Source organism: Vanellus vanellus (assembly GCF_965231255.1).
Source record: "Vanellus vanellus genome assembly, chromosome: 11".
NCBI lineage: Eukaryota > Metazoa > Chordata > Aves > Charadriiformes > Charadriidae > Vanellus > Vanellus vanellus.
This window is the reverse complement of record NC_138916.1, coordinates 12,636,825-12,651,381: the sequence shown is the minus strand read 5'-3', so window position 1 is coordinate 12,651,381 and position 14,557 is coordinate 12,636,825.

The window sequence follows — 14,557 nt, the reverse complement described above, 5'->3', positions numbered from 1 at the left end:
GATACAAACCCCATCCTTCAATTCCTGATTGGGGGAATCCAGAGAAGCAGGATATCATTTCTGTTAAAATATGAGCCCTCCTTCAAACAATCACACATGAAGGGGAACAGGCTGGTGTTTCTTGCCCATTAATCTACTCCAGCCTTTGACAACGCACTGGTGACACTCCATCAATCATCTTTCCGTGCGCTGCCACGTAAAATAGGAGGGGGAAGGGAAAAGGGCATTCAGCCAGCTGGAGAGAAGCAACACATAAAATAGCTCCAAACCAGACTGATGCAATATCTTCTATGCACAAAAAAAAAATAAAATTTTTAAGAATCTCCTTAACACATAAATGCTTCTCAAAACGCTAAACACAGACAGGAATGTCGTATGGCAAATGCAGGCTGAAGTTCAAGATAGGTCAGAACAAGAGATACATCCTAAAAGTTAGTTCACTTGTGGAGAGCTTGGCGAGGCAAAGGAGAAAAGGGTTGCAATAATAAAAGCTGAAAAACAGGCACATAACATGAAAAGGCCTAAATGACTACATTGTCTTCCTTCTCCACCAGGCATAGGGCAAAATCAGGCTGTTAGGTGAGATCAAGGATCTCCTCTGTGCTTGGAGGTATGCATTAACCATAATGCTGAGGGGAGACAGGCAGAATTGATTAGTAATATGCTGATCTTAGTCAATTTATGTGAAGTGGTTTCCCACAGTCCCAAATGCCTGGACTTCGACAGATCAGGAAATCCCTGCTGTCCTCTGTTCCTTCCTGCATGCAAATGGCTCCCTGAAGGCACTAATTAGTGCAAATGCACTAACTAGTGCATTTTTGAGATGGTACCTTCTGAAATTTTGAACATGAAGCCAATCTAATAATAAAAATTAAAACAAAACAAAACAAAAAATCCATTACTGCTGCTTGTTCACAGATGCTCAAGAAGTTTTTCAAGACCTACAGCCGAAGCTTCAGTTCCTCTTTCTGACGGAGAGCAAAGCAGATCCTGTGCAACACTCTGCAGCTTCCACTCATCTCAGCTCTTGAGACAGCCCCTGGTGAGGGTAGCAGTGCATCCTTGGACAGTGGCTTCAGGGCACTGAGCAGCTGGCCAAATCAGTGCTTCAAAGGTCTTCAACCAGAAGACCACGCAAACAAAGATCTGTTGGCCGGGCTAGAGCAAATCACAGATTTCACTTGCAACCAAATAAAAGTTATGTTAGTCTCCAAATGGGAACTTCCTTGTGTTTAGAACCGCACCCACCCCCCCCCCCCCCTTTTTTTTTTTTGGTCCTTTTGGCAAAGGACTAGTGTAAAAGCATAAAATACTCTTTACTACGGCCTCAGGGATTATCTTTTGATGTACAAATCACTTATGGTCCACTAACTGCAGGTTGAAAACCACTAGTTGAAAAGGGTATGGTTCAAATTCTGGACTTCATGAAGTTAAAAGGTTTGCTGGCAGTGACTCTGTGGGACGCCAAGGATTTGCACATGTTGATTTACTTGCTGATGGTAACTGCTACCAGGTGGGAGAAGTTCAACTTCTTGAGCCAGCTGCAGGGAGAACAGCTTGCCAGTAGGGTGCTGGTGCAGGAGCTGGAGCTGCACTTCACTAGTGCATAGTACAGAAAGGTAGGTTGTTGCTGAATTTTGATTTGTCAAGCAGGTCAATCGTCTCAGAAGATAAAACATTTATAAGAAAATATATGATGGTGGTAAGGCTGCCTTCAGTGGTGTCCCTAGACCTGTTGTAGAAATGTAAGCATTGGCAACCACAGATACACCAGAATATTCACTCAGAGTAGCACCTTATCCCTGCTGCGTGTGGAATAAAACTAGTCTAGAGCAGAGCCACACACTGGGGGAACCAGGCCAAAGCGTGTTTTGGTAGTCAAAACATGAAAAAGCAGCATTTTTGTATCATCCATGCCAAAATATAAGACCAGGGTGGCCCAGGGTCTGGTGGCCTGAACTCTATAGAGAAGCAGCAAACAATTCTTTGTCCTACCTCTATTTTTTTGCTCTTGGTCCTTTTTTCTATGTCTCACTGTGTGAAATGGGTATAATGAGTCATTTGCTCACAAGCCAGGAAGTATTCCACGCAGAATGCAACGTTTGCCTTAAAAATCTGTATCAGTATCTATTATATGAGAAGCAGGGGATTAGATCCCCATTTTAGGTCACATCTATACATAGGTTTTCCAGGGATGCAATTGCTTTATAGTGTGGTAAGTCCTCCAAAACCAAGGGTAAAACATCCAGCATCAATGTAAGTGTGATTTTCTTTTTATTTTTTTTTTTCCAATGACATTCCAGTATAGATGTGTTTCTTCTAATGAAGTCTGACTTTGGTAAAGTTCCCGAAGGCACTGCCTGACACAGAGGTTTACTGTACATTCAAATCTCAGAGATTGTCTATGATGTGATAAATCCATATTGTGGAGTTTGGTGACAGATTGTTTCAGCTAATTATCAAATAACACAAGAAAATATTTGTGGTTATAATAAAAGAAACATACCTAATTCTTGTAGTCCCTTTTAAAAACTTAGAGCATGATTTTGTATGAATAAATAGATAAGAAAAACTGTTTCTGTCCTATAAAGGCACACTCAAATTTAAACTTGCAGTATGTAGCCATCCTTACTTTCTACGACTTTAAAATTTGCAGCTCTGAAGAAAAAAATTAGGATATTTGGAGCAGTGATATTAATTGAGCACAAAAGTGCAAATAACAGGTCTGTTATTTTAAGATAATACTTGACTTCTTTTAAGGATTCTGCATTAACACCTCTTGATCTATGCCTAAGTTAAAAAAAAAAAAAAGATAGTTTAATATTAAAGCGATGAAACCCTACCACTGAGTATCACAGCTTTCATCTTAATTGGCTTATGGTATTGCTAGTTACACTTCAGTTGTTTGCAGGCTTTTACCGTTGCAGAAAATGCACCCCTCTTGCTCTAGAACAAACTGACAGAACGCTTACAAAATGGATAGGGTGACTTTTAATGATGCAAGTGTTTAGTGGTTGATTAGATGCACTTTGAGGGCTAAATTCTCCTGTGATCAAAAATTTACTTGAACACAAGGTAGTTTCAGCAGGAAGGGAAATAAAATGCTGAGCAAACTGTAAGTGATTGCTTCAATTATGTTTATTTTAAGTTAATTTTTGAGAGTAAATGTTAACTACCTCATTTTACCAGGGTGATACAAAAGTCCTCCAACTGAAACCAACCTTTGATTTCTGCTCACATCTATGGTCGAATCTGTCCTGTTTTACAGAGCACCTGTAGGACATGCTCCCCTTGAAGGTTTGCCAGGGTTGAGCTATCGGTGATAAAGTGCAAGGTACTTTAACTTAAGCAGTGCTCTAGACTCACCATTTTCACGGGACTGCATTTTATTAATTCAAACTGCTCGTGCCCAACTGCCACTGCCCTCGGAAACACTAAATTTATTTGTGAAAGCGTCCAAGGACTGGCACAGAGAATGTCAATACAGTGATGTTGAGGGTTTGTTCTGTACTCTCAGCACTGATCCTCCACTAACTCCTGGCCATGGGCAGCACTGGGAACAGGAGCTCCTACCTCTGCCCCGACCCCAGCCCAAGGAAAGCAATCCCACCCAGCTGTGGCTCACCAGGGTGGACTGAGTGCCTCCAGTTCACGGCTGTGTCAGAGGCGCGCCTGGTCCTTTTCAATAGCATTTTTTAGTCTGAAATAGTTTTATTGTGAAAACTAGAGAGAGTTAAGCCATGATGGCAAAGACCTAATTGGTTACAGTATCACATATAGGCGTGGATGTAGGTTTGGCAAAAACCAAACTGCATCCCTTGGCCCCACACAAAAGCCTAAAACCTAGAGCAAAGTATTACCTTTTCCTCTGTCTAGGAGGGCTGGCTACAAATGTAGGTGAGCACCAAAGTGAAGTAGGTAAGTATTCTTCCTGCAAGCCTACAGTACACGATTTACATAGCAAAACTGCCACTCATTTCAGCATGATTAGGCATCATCTGATAAGGCAGCTCTGGGACAGGTTTAAACCAGTATCTGCAGGTGAGGACATAATGAAAGTCTCAGGCACAACTTGCACAAGCCCAGCTGACGCCACAGCCATAGCGAATTGCTGGCAGCACCCCTGGGTCTCCTGCCTTCGAGCCCTGCCGTCTCCCAGCAGTGGAGAAAGCAGCCTTCACCTTGTGCAGTGCTCCAGCCCTGATCCCCGAGATAAGAGCTGCCCATTTTATACCTGGCTGGAGCCCTGAAGGTCAGCGTTTGCCTACAGGATGAAGTGAATGGGAAGTTTTGAAATGGAAATGAGGTTTGGGAGAAAGAATACACCCAAGAAGCAGGACACCTGAAGAAAAAAGGGATTTGTGCTGTGGAGAGGGCACATCTGCTGTTCAACAGGCTGTGCCCCAGCCAACGTTGCTGTCAACCTCACTCCAGAAAGCATCACTTCTTTCCACCCACTGCTCTCCCCTACTATAAACATCCCTCCAGCATCTCAGCACTGTGCCTTGCTGGAGCGTGGGGCTCACTGGCTTGAGTTGCTGCTGCTGGGGTAAAGGGCTGTTGTATGCCACTGCTCTCACTTCAAAGAGAAAGTAAATGGCTGCTGGAAAATGCGAGGGGAGAGACAGGAGGAGACTATCAACTGGCAAGAAACACATCAGAGCATCTCAAGCACTGCACCAGTATTATCAGCATGCCATTCTCAGAGCTGGAATGGCCAGCCAGCCTTGCCCACAGGAATACTGCCTATGGAGACCGGAGAACATGTTTTTAACTACTCTTGGGTTTTCTGCATGGACAAATCTGGTAGCTGGCCAGCCAGTTACCTATTTGTATATGCAAAGCATGCGCTCTGCCACTTTCCTGGGCACAATCAATTCCATGTACAAAACACAGGCATGAAAACCTGGAGGAAGCCCGAGCTCAAAGTTAACGATTACTATTATCTTGTTAAGCATTAAAGATTAACTATGCCAGTGAAAGGATGTGTTATGAAATGTCTTTCCCAGGCAGGAAAGTAAATAGAGGGAGAGTTTTGTGTTTTCTCGTCTCAAAGGCTACTCAGAATTTGGAATAGTTGTTTAAACCAATTCTTTTATTTACCATAATATCAAAACATAGTCACTTGCCACGTGACTGCTCATATTTTCATTTGAGATGTCATGCAGAAACACATGGAAATCTGGTGAAGGCAAACCAATTTTAGAACATGTTCTGAGCAATTGTTTTGCAGCACTGCCCTACAGTATGAAGTCTCTTACATTTCTTAAATTGCCTAATCAAATGCAGACTCTGTTCCAGTCACGCTAAATTTTCACATAATGGCAGAAAAACACTTCTTTCCAGCCTAGCACTGAAGAGCTGGATCACATTATTACATTTGCTGCTTTTGTAGTCTCCGAGTGTGTATTTGTAAATGTATGTATATACATATTCACGGGGGGGGGGGGGGGGGAGAACACTGGTGCTTATGCTGTGTGACCCTGGGGACAGAGGTATGTCTTAAGAGGTGCCTGTGCTGAGGGTCTTCCGGGAGTACCTGGCTTATCAAGAACACAGAGGGGTAGTGGTGAGAAATTTATTTTTATTTATTTAAAAATCAGATGTATTACCGCAGGATTTGATCCAGCTGATTTCTTACCCTACAGTCTGCTGATGTCATTAAACTGATATAAATGCAGTTAGGTAAATTATACCCATATTGTTGCCAGCCTATGGTTGAAGGCAGGACTGGCACTATGTGCAGCCATGGCTATCCTGCTCTGGGTCCCAAGTTTGGGCATGTCCCTGTGATGCAGAGAATTCCCCAAACTGATGTGATGCAGAACTGCCCGTTTTCCACTGGCCAGACACAACCTGCAGAGCCACACCTGGCAGTCGTTTGGAAGAGGACGTAGCCATGCTATGCTGGGCACCAGCTCTCCCTCCCCTCCATCTTTTACTTGGGCTACATCACCTCACGATAACGTTCGCCCTGTAAGGTGGGGGAGCATTTGCATCACACTACTTTGGCATTTTGACTAGTGAGCCACAGAGAAGCCACGGATCAGACCTTTAAAAGTAAAAAAAATAAAAAAATAAAATTCAAATCAGTAACATATGAACTGCAAGTGCTTGAATCAAGGTCACAAGGAAATCTGTGGCAAATCAGGGAATGAGACTCAGGGCTTTAAAGCTTTACATTACAGCCTGTCCCATTCTCTCCTCCCCACCAGCCTTCCGAGATCCCCAATACAATGGCAATGTTTCCCTAAATCCTTGTGTTATCGCCAGTAATATTGGGCCAGTGTAAGAATGTGACTAAATAATTGTATCTGACCCACACGCTATGTATGTCTGCAGGTCTATTTTTCCTCTACAGCTGCACCAAATACATTTAGGTTTGTGTTGGCATAGTTTGCCACGCAAGACCACTGTTCAATCACAAGCAGTGCTTGTTATGTCTTTGGCAAGGATGAAAACCTGATGCTTTAGGGGGAGGAAAAGCCATAATCCACTCTCACAGTAAAACCTGTACAGTGCTACACAAGACAAAATAAAAATCTATCCATACCCTTGCAGGGAATCGGATTAATCTGCAAAGCATGGGATTTGATTATTTTTGTCTGAGGTTATCATTAAGGAAAAACTACATAATGCTAAAAATACCCACACAGCATTAACTTTACAAAGAAAATATGATTTACTGAGCAAAACCAAAATTACTGGCTTTTCAGTGTTAATCTTTGATAAACACGTGCTGGGTTAAAGAAACTGTCGTGGAGAGCAGAAGTTTGCAAATTGAAAGAAACCATTCAACTCTGCAAGATGATTTTTCCCCCTTATTACTCCTTTCATGAGACACCTGGGGATATTGTTCACACACTGTTGACAGCTTTCACACCACTGCTTTTCCTCTGTTATCCTTACCCTTCTCTTCAGCACTCGTCTCCAGGTGGCAATACACAAAAGAGCTATATTTGCAAGGGGTGCCAGTGCTGGCTCTTGGGCAACGTTGCAAAGCCAGAGGGCCCTCGCCTGCCTTGCACCTTGCTTCCACAGGGCACTGAGCCTCCCTGACCCACGAGGCAGTACTCTGATACTTAGCACCTGGGAGCTGCACCGCTCAGGGAACATATGGACTGCTTACAGCCCTTTCTTGGTTTTAGCTACCATTACGCTAACAGGCAGAGTCACAGCTCCCTCACCAACACTGCACTACATTCAAACACCATCTAAAATTTTAACACCATAGTCTTAGCTATACACTGAGACTTTTGTAAGTTAAGTACACATTTTTCTTCTCTGTGGTCTCCCAAAACAGGATGGTTACGCAGCCCAATAGGACACATAAGTGTTCACACAACACGGGAAGGGTGTACCCAAGTGGAGCGATACATAAACAAAGGCTTGAAATACAAGCGTGAGAATTTGCTTTTGACCCCAAAGTGCATCTGTCACAATAGACATACACAGAAATAGCAATACTTTCTGTTAGTGCTGTAGCTGCTGCATTCCCTGTCCACCACCAGCACCCATAAAGATGCCTGGGAAGTGTGGCAGCAGCACTTGAGGGAAATACCCTTTGTTTCAAACAATACTAAGGCTCTGAGGAAGGTCCCACCCAACGGAGGTGTGAGCTGGTACCTTACTGCTGCTCTGGAAAGCAGAGACCCAGCTGTCGTGACCATTTGGCATAAGACAGATGAACTATGTGGCTCATGTTAAGAAAAGCCTATTATTGCAGTAATAGCTGAGCTGAATGACCAGCTGATCACCTCTCATCTCTTCTGAGGTTTCACTCCCACCTCTGGTGGGCAGCCAGTCTGTGATGCTGGTCCCCGCTGCTCACTCGTTACCTTTCCAGACGAGCACCTCTGTGTTTGCTTCCCCGCTGTCCCTCATGCACTTGAAGAGCCCCCCAGCACGCATCTGCCAATTAACTCCTCATTCTCATCCCAAGCCCTCTTCAAAGCTCTCCTCTGCCTCTGATGCCTACAAGCATGTGTGTCGCCTTTCCCCGACACACGCAGCTCAGCTATGTTTAGGCAGCTTGTGCACTAATACAGCTGCTGATTATGCAGGCCAATGTGGCTCTCCTGCTTCTAGAGGCCACTGCCTGACTGTATCCATCTGCTGTCTCTGCTCTTAAACCATCCACTGTGGGGAACAGGATCCATCCTTTTTATTCTGTGTTTGTCCAGTGCCCATCGAATTAGAAACCTGGGCTGCAATTTGGCTCTTAGATGCAACGTTTAAAAAAAAAAAAAAAAAAAAAAAAGACAAACCCAAACACAAAACAAAACAGCAACTACAAACATTTTTGCAAGAGTATCTGTGTGCAAATACGACCTCTGTAATGTTACCAAGGTCAGGCAGACCAAGGCCAATGTGCTGTGTGAGAATATAAATCAAAGCTGTCCAGGGACTGATTTCATTTACAAGGTTTGTAACCATTCTGGACAAAACAAATGTCACCTGCTTCCTTGAGCTCCTTGCTCCTCCTCTTCCACCACCACTTCTTTGCTCCTCCGCTTCCACCCGGCCCCTCCCTGCCTGGTAACACCTCTTGACCTCCTTTGCTCTTGAAAACAAGAGTTCTCGTCTAAGCGAGAAAGCTGTGGCTCACCCATGACAGACAGCCATGCTAGGCCTATTTATTTAAATTATGCAAAAATCTCAACAAGTAAAATTAGCACAGAGCCACAAGTACATTCACCTGCTGGTTACCTGCCATTCACAGCACACATCAGAATGAAAACAATAAATTCTCTAATGACTTCTTTCCTATTGCATTCATAGATCTGCAAAACAAACCAAGGAAAGCATCTGTAGCAAGTATTAGAGTCTGGGCACAGATCCTGTGAAATCACATGGTTTCCGTTGTGGAACTAAAAAGGCTTGTACAAGAATGTGTGAAATACACAGCCGAAATTCTCCATTTCTTTCTGTGCTCTTTGGCAGTTTGCGTGGCTAAGTTAAAGCGGCAAGTTCTGTTTCTTTAGCCGGTGGCTTTCAAAGCACACCCCGATCTGCAAATTGAAAGAGCGCAGGATCCAGCTAGCAGGCTCCCTCTCCAGTAAGTAGGGAGTTAACTTAATCCCATGCCAAACAACAGGTTGCTGTCTCCAAACTGGAGCCTTGAGAAGAGAGTCCAGTGGTTGCCTCGCTCCTCGCGGCCATTTTGCAGCCCATCTGCAGGTGTGCCCACTGAGCTGCAGCAGGACCGGGCAGGGGTGCCAAAACTAAAGAAACTTCACGTTCTGGATGTTAACTTTAGTTACCATAGCCAGACAATGCTGCCAGTGGTGTGGAAGAAAAAATTGCTGTAGCCAGCTGTGCTGTTCACAGTCGGATGGTTTCAGCGTAGCTCCAAATGGTTATGGAGCCAGTAGCCTGTTGTGGCCAAGGACAGGATGATGGATGGTCTACACACACTGTCCAAGCAGGGAGAATGGCAGAAGTTCACTTCAGGGTTGTTAAAATGCTAATCTGGGTTAGTTAACAAAAGCCGAATGGAACAGAAAAGTTAGGGAAATAAACACTACTCACATGTTATATATGTGCACTACAGATTTGAACTCTGTGGTTAACACAAACGTTTGACTTTGGAAGTGGGACAATTCAACAGTCTTCCTGTTTGAACAAACTGAATCAACTTCTGATATTAGCTGTACTGTAATTACTATCGAGCCATGACGAGGGAAAGTGGGCTACAGCAGACAACGCACAGAGCTCCGGAAAACAGCATTGGAAGGGCAGTAACACGATTTTCACTGCACACCTCTTCCATGTGACATGGGAACAAATCAGAACCTACTTTCTTTTGAACTGGAGGCTGGCAGCTATTCACAGAACAAGTAACAACTTAATAAAATGGCTTAGATGGATTTTAACGGTAACTGCAGCAGCTTATCTGATGCATAAGAAAAGAGATCATCTGTTCTAACTGCAGTTTTGACGAAAGCAACATTTGAACTGCTTTAATTACATACAGAGCTGCTAAGACTGAAAATAACTTGTACTACCCAATGCAAGTAATGTGCCTTCCATCTCTTCTTAATTACTTGTGGAACAAATTATTACTTTATCCAATGGAAAGAATTATAGGTATGTTTAACACACGAGTATGTAATCAACCACCACCTCCTCTGTTCAGTAAGCAAAGCAAACACACAGCGTATTCCTTGAAAAATATCAGAGACTGTAACATAAGCAAGCTCAACATAAGCTTATAGGAGCACAGAAGCTGTTGATGTAACTGCTTCCTTTGTCTTACAAAGAAGGACTAGAACCAAAACAGTGCCTGTCATATCACTTGTACGACACTTGATGAAAACTGACGGTATTCACATACAATCCCCCCTTGACTTCGGGTTTCAATTTTTTTTTTTTTTCAGAAGGAAGAATAACCAAAACATTTCAACATTTCTATACAGGTTCTGTCCAGCTAACAGGGCTTCACCCAACTTCAAGGGTTGGTGAATCCTGTGTTAAGTGCAGTAACATTTTAAAAATAATTTAAAACCCATTAAAAAAAAAATAAAAATCAAGAGCTGCAATCTGCATGTGACCAACTGTAGTAAGACCAGAAGATACGTTATTACAAATGCCTAATGTATGCTTTGAACTGAGCTTCTATGACATACTTTTCTTTACCTTCACATATCCCACATGACAGGACCGATCAGATTGAAGATCAATTTAGTCAGAATTAATTGCATATATAATTAAGCATTCTATCAAAATATGTACTCTTCATAAGTCTACATCAAAGTTACGGCGGCTCCAAGGGCTAAAGTATCTGCTCTAATAGTCAGCTCAGCTCAGCCATACAAAAAAGGCAGAAACGTTCAGATGGTCCAGCTCAAAGGGCATGAGAGGCTAAGGGGAAAAAACCCGCAGCCATACAGCTGGTTTGTACAGCTTTGACAGGGCCATCGCTGTATTCCTGGCACACGCTCCTGCATCACACAAGGCACGTTTAGAAGATGATGTTATCTTTGTTGCATCTCGACCATAAATGAGAACAGGTAGCGACAGACTACAGGATATGAGGGAGAAAGGTAGCTGTTCACTGTAACTAAAGGTATAAATGAAAGTGAGAAGCCAGTTAAATAAATCAATTTAGAGCCTCTGGGTTATACTTTTTTGGATGTTCTTTTGAAAACAAATCTGAGCTACATAATGCAGAATACTAATAAATTCTTACTATGAACTTTTTCTTCCTGTTTTTAAAACAGCTGAGCTTTATATTAGTTAATATAAAAGGTGTTAAAGTTCATGATTCTATAGAAAAGAAGTCAGAGCATTCAACTAGCGATTTGTATTTATCTGAGCCAGAGTAAATGTTTATACAATATCTGCCAACATAACAAAATATGCCTGTCACTTACTACATTAAACATGATTACGTACAGCCTAATTTACTGAATAGTAACTTAAGCAGACGTTAGAGGTGCATAGAATTTTATAGTGTGAATAAAGCAGGAAAAACATCTATTCTCTTCTGCCACAAAAGTGATTGCAAAGCTTTACAATGAGCTTCCTGTTGGACTTGGAAAAAGGAAAGAACCTCAGAAAATTCTCTGTGAAAGTATTTGTGTGTGAGAGCAATAGACGAGCAGTAAAAGCCTTTAAGACAGTAGGAAGCTGTTCCTTCAAATAATATTTAAATGAATTAATAAACATCATTAAGGAAAGACTAACAACTTAGAACACAAAGGTATCCCAATCAAGATCCATGTTTTTCCCCAAAGGGAAAAAACAGTGGAAAAAATGCCACACGTTTACAGAGCAGTGAACAATATTTTAGAGGAAGTTTGCTGTAATTCCTGCACATTATGTGTGAAGCGCGCGCGTGTGTGTACATGGATAAGCTACAATACCATCTGTACAGCAAGTGCCACATATGTGAGCATTATGAACCATCATTGCTGCTGCTGCTATGCTCAAAAGTAAATGTATTCTAAACCACACACACATACAAATACAAATGACTTTACACACTGAGGGCCGAATTTTGCTCAAATTACTCACAGGCTAATGCCTGAGATCTGGACATAATCTTGACCAGAAGTAAAAAACAACTCAAAGGCTGGCAGAAACCCACCAATTTAAGGCTAGCTATATTCATGCTAACAAGTGGGATATCCACCGGAACTACAATATTTTCAGTACGTCAACCTAAAGCATACTGGATCGTATTTTTCAACTCACAAGATAAAACACAATGACGATCGTAAAAAATCCAATGCAACAACCCCACAATCCTTTAAAACACAGGCATAATATCCACCTAGAAATATCTGTGTGACCTTTCATTTCCATCCAGTGCTTATAAATAATAAAGAAGGCTTTAAACACTTTCTAATTACTCCCTGAAAGCTGCTGTATCGGTTTCTGCAGTGCTGAAACACCCTCCCCCCACCAAAAAAAAGAAAAAAAAAAAAAAAAGTTTCTCCGCTCTACACCTGAGCGGAGCATTGTTTTCACCAGGAGGCGAGAAGGACTGAGCGGAGCTATCCCTGCCTCTGCACGGGGATAATTCAGAACTGACTCTAGTATTTGTTTCCATCCATAATTGATGGAGAGCTTGAAACACAGCTCCCTCTGCCTCCCAGCGCCCGGCTGCTGCCGGGGAGCCCGTAAATCACGCCTCGTCGCCCGCCCGCGCCGCCGCCCCGCCGGCAGCGCCGAGCCCCCGGGGCCGGCCCGGATCAGCCCCCGACCCAGCGCCAGCCCAAACTCACCCCGAGTGCCGCGGGGCGATTTCGCCGGGGATAAACCAAACAGCTCCGCTCCGGCTCCCCCCCGTCCCCCTCCGCCCTTCTCCGGCCAGCGCCGGCTCCCACCGCGGCCGCCCGCTCCGCTCGGCTCGGCGGCGCGGCCGCGGCCCCGCGTACCTGCCGCTGCCCACGGCCGCCGCCCGCCGGCGGGGCTGCCTCCTCCGCCCGCTGTCCCCCGCCGGGCGCCCCATCCCGGCGCTCCGCTCGGTGCCGAGCCAGCGCGGGGGAGGCGCGCCCCGCAGAGCCCACCCCTTCCCGCCTGCCTTTTTTTTTTTTTTTTTATTCTTTCTTTCTTTCCCCTCCCCTCCCCTCCCTTTAATGTGTTTATTCTCGCCCGCCCCTCGCCGCGCTGTCCCGCCGCGCCCGGCCTCGCTCCGCCCCCCGCCTCCGCGCAAACACCGCGCCCGCGGCGGCAGCCGGCCCGCGCCTCACCGCTACCGCCGCCAACTTTTCGGTTCTCCCTCCCGCTGCCCCCCGCCGCGGCTCTCACCGCACCCGCCAGCGCGGCCCCCAGCCGAGCTCCGCGGCCGGCCGCGCCACGGCGGGGCGGGGGCGGCACCGCCCCAGCCGCAGCCCCCCCCGCCTCCGCCCTCCCCGCCGCGGGCAGCGCCGGCCGCGGAGCTCCGGCAAACTTCGCCCGTAGTTTTACCCCTCCCAAAGCACCTCGGTAAACCTGCCCCGCCTCCCCCCCCCGCCTTCGACCCCGAGCCCGTCCCGCCTCCGCGGGCAGTGAAGTAAACAGCCGGGGGGAAGCCATCGGGAAGACGTCGTGTTCATCGCCGACGCTTCTTAATACAGAAATTTTCATTTCTACTTCGAAAGAAAAACTCATTGCGAGCAATGCAATTTTGCCGGCTAATGAGACTCAATTTTGCAGACGAGTACTTCGCGTGTGGTGGTGGTGGGGGCGATGGGGGGGGGGGGGGGGATGTCCTTGAAATGACATCTTTTTAAGTGCCTGTCCAAAATCCCCTCAGATATTCCAGAAACAAAGGGTTTAATCCCAGAAATGAAGTCCAGGAAATAGCTGTCACTAATTCATTTTTCTTAACATGGAAGATAAATTAATTAAGGCTTAAAGTGCCACAAAATATTTTGGATGCCCCTGCAAGGGAAAAAAAAAAAAGGATTACTCGCCAAATTGTATCATATCATCTGTGCTCGTTTTATGGGAAATCAGACAAATTCCAAGTAAAAATAACTTAAGAAATTTTTGCTGGGGAAACATCTCTGTCATTCACATGCAATACCGAAATTCCTGCCCTCAGCTGTGCAGTGCCCCCCCAGCAAGTCCTCGGGCAGGTCGCTCCCCACAGCGCTCCTGCCCCTCTGGAAGAGAAGCGCTTGATACTCCCAAGCAATATTTTGGGCTGATCCTGCAGGTTTTTACACACGCACCACTCACAGGGGGAGCATTGCCTCTTGAGAACTGATTCATCTAAGCAAGGGCGCCAGGATTTGGCCCATAGTAAATTCTCTTTAGAGACGATGCCAACAAAATCTCTCAGCCATGGGAATAGGACGTTTTTGGCAACGCAGCCCCTTGGCTGGCTCTCTCTGATGTTTCCCAGTGGTGACAGTCTAAAGGCGAGATCATTATGGGCTTCCTCACAGCAAACACAGCACAGCTATGTTGTACCCCAGGAGCTGCTGCCTGGATAAAGGTGTAAGGATATTACAGGAACAGCCATAATCTGAAAAGCATCAAAATTTGCATGGTGCATGAAAATGCTGCGATAGGGACTACTCGCTGTCTTAGGAATCACATTGCAATACGTGGACAAAAAAGC